The sequence below is a fragment of the Rattus norvegicus genome, chromosome 2 (assembly GCF_036323735.1).
Source record: "Rattus norvegicus strain BN/NHsdMcwi chromosome 2, GRCr8, whole genome shotgun sequence".
Lineage (NCBI taxonomy): Eukaryota > Metazoa > Chordata > Mammalia > Rodentia > Muridae > Rattus > Rattus norvegicus.
This window is the reverse complement of record NC_086020.1, coordinates 239,375,154-239,377,155: the sequence shown is the minus strand read 5'-3', so window position 1 is coordinate 239,377,155 and position 2,002 is coordinate 239,375,154. Positions and strand designations below refer to the sequence as shown.

The 2,002-nt window shown below is 39.5% G+C and overlaps 1 long non-coding RNA gene across 1 annotated transcript; it reads right to left on the bottom strand.

Moving 5' to 3' along the window:
- Positions 1–320: 320 nt before the first annotated feature.
- On the bottom strand, positions 321–1,014 carry LOC134485998 (uncharacterized). The gene is made up of 2 exons (XR_010064501.1): positions 806–1,014; positions 321–588 (listed from the first exon to the last, which is right to left on the bottom strand). It is a non-coding gene; the product is annotated as an uncharacterized LOC134485998 (long non-coding RNA).
- Between the last annotated feature and the right edge of the window lie 988 nt (positions 1,015–2,002).

Sequence of the window (2,002 nt, the reverse complement as noted above, 5' to 3'; positions counted from 1 at the left end):
GCTTTTTCCAGAAACCCCACTCTCAGGGTCAGCTCAGTCTTCCCTGGTTACATAAATACACGCTAACCTTTATGTCCCACTGCTCAAACATATTGTTCCTGACAATTCCTTTACTCCTGTGTGCTGACACTGCTTTGTGTGAAAGGGAAAAAAAAATCAACAATATAACCATCATTAGCACCGGAAAGTATTTAGTCAGGCCTCAGTCTGTGCACCTGTTGTTGTTCTGCAAAGTGGGCTTCCAGACGTGTTTTCTGTCCACTGGGAACTTAGACAAAGGCAAGCAAACGAAAGGACACACAGACAACTAAACAAGCAATGAGACTTGTACACAGCACATATGTGCCAGTTCCTATTTGCATATGGAAATGTCGACTTTGTAGATTCAAGTTAATGATGTTTTGCTTTTGTCAATCCATTATGAGCTGTCAGCTATTAAAATCTGGCCCCAAGTGGTGTCTCAGCACAGTGACTTGCCTGAACCTGCTGTTCTCTTGTGGAGGTTCTGATCCCGATGGTATGGAGCCTCAGGGAATCCTTAGCTCGTGTAGACCATTCGTTCAGGGTCAACAGTGTTTCTGGAAACAGCTAAACATCAAATAATTCTTTCTTAAAGATTTTAAAGTTAGCTTTAAAAGAACACCCCAAATCATTTACTGCCCTGCTACGATATAGTGAAGGTTAAAGCAACTTGAGAAGTCGAAAATGAAATTAAAAAAAATCTTATTTGGCATTCTGATATGAGAGGAGATAGTATACCATTCCTTTATTTTACCAGGTTTCAGTAGTCTGAAAAGAATTTTACCTATCTCATCTTTACTTTCCCTCAGAGCAACTCCCTGGAAAGACGATCAGGAAAAACTGGAGCTCTCCTCCTTTTGCCCTCTAGCTTCATTCTTCTTCTGTGCCTACCCTTCCTGAGTTCTCTACTGTGCGGTGTTGTCTCTTGGGCTCTGATCAGCTCTGCGCTGGTGATTCTGGCTGTTCTGCTGAAGCTCCAGACTATACACATACACACAACTTTTGGACTCACATGTACATAACATAACAATGGCATTCCTGATTATGATGTCACACTCGGATGCTGGGAAATAGGTCAGTGGAGAAAATCAGCCATTGTCTTCCAAGTGAAACAATTCTGGGACATTCCTTACTTTACCTTAGAAGGTTGGCCCAATGACTTGCAATTGTAGTCAACTTTCCTCTCTTTCCAGGATTCAGACCACATCTGCCTCTCACTGAACTCCCTGGTTCATGCCCCTAACAAGTACTGTATATGTAATTCATCCCCTACGTTCTTTATTCAGAATACTTGAGGCGAAGGCCTGGCTCTCTTGTTTTTCTCATTGTATGCATTTGTCTTCTGCTATTATACCTGTTACAATATATCTGCGACCAATGGTGATAGAACTGTTTTTGTTATATTGTTTGATAGAAACTTAGGTTAAAGGAGGTTAAGGAAATTGGATTATTTTCCTACCTTTAAGAGTGGATAATTGTGCTTGCTGTTGCTATGGAGGCGTTGCCTTGGAGGCTGGAGAATTAGATAGAGTTGAATGTGTTATGGTCATTTCTAGGGTGTTAAGTGGCATCCAGAAATAGTAACTTACAATTTCCTTGATGCTGAGATCAATGTAGCTAGCATTGTTGTTTTCTAATTGGAAAAGCCATATTCCTGTCACTAAAATTTGTAATATAATATCTATCATCTACCCCCCTTTAGTCCAAAGGGAGTGTTACAGTCAATTTCTTGATTTTTTTTTCTGATACGGATAATTATTTTTAAGTGACTAGATAGCTCATATTCCAAATTAAAATAAACCCAACTTATTGGTCCATATCCAATTTGTCATCTGAGAGATAACAGCCCTTAAATATAGAATCATAATTAGGATTAATTAAAACAATTTAAGAATATCTTGTAAGGGAAGCTAAACACTGAAATCAGTTGAAATTGGACCTTTCTTCTCCTTCCTGATCAATGTCTGAATGCCTGTGGGCA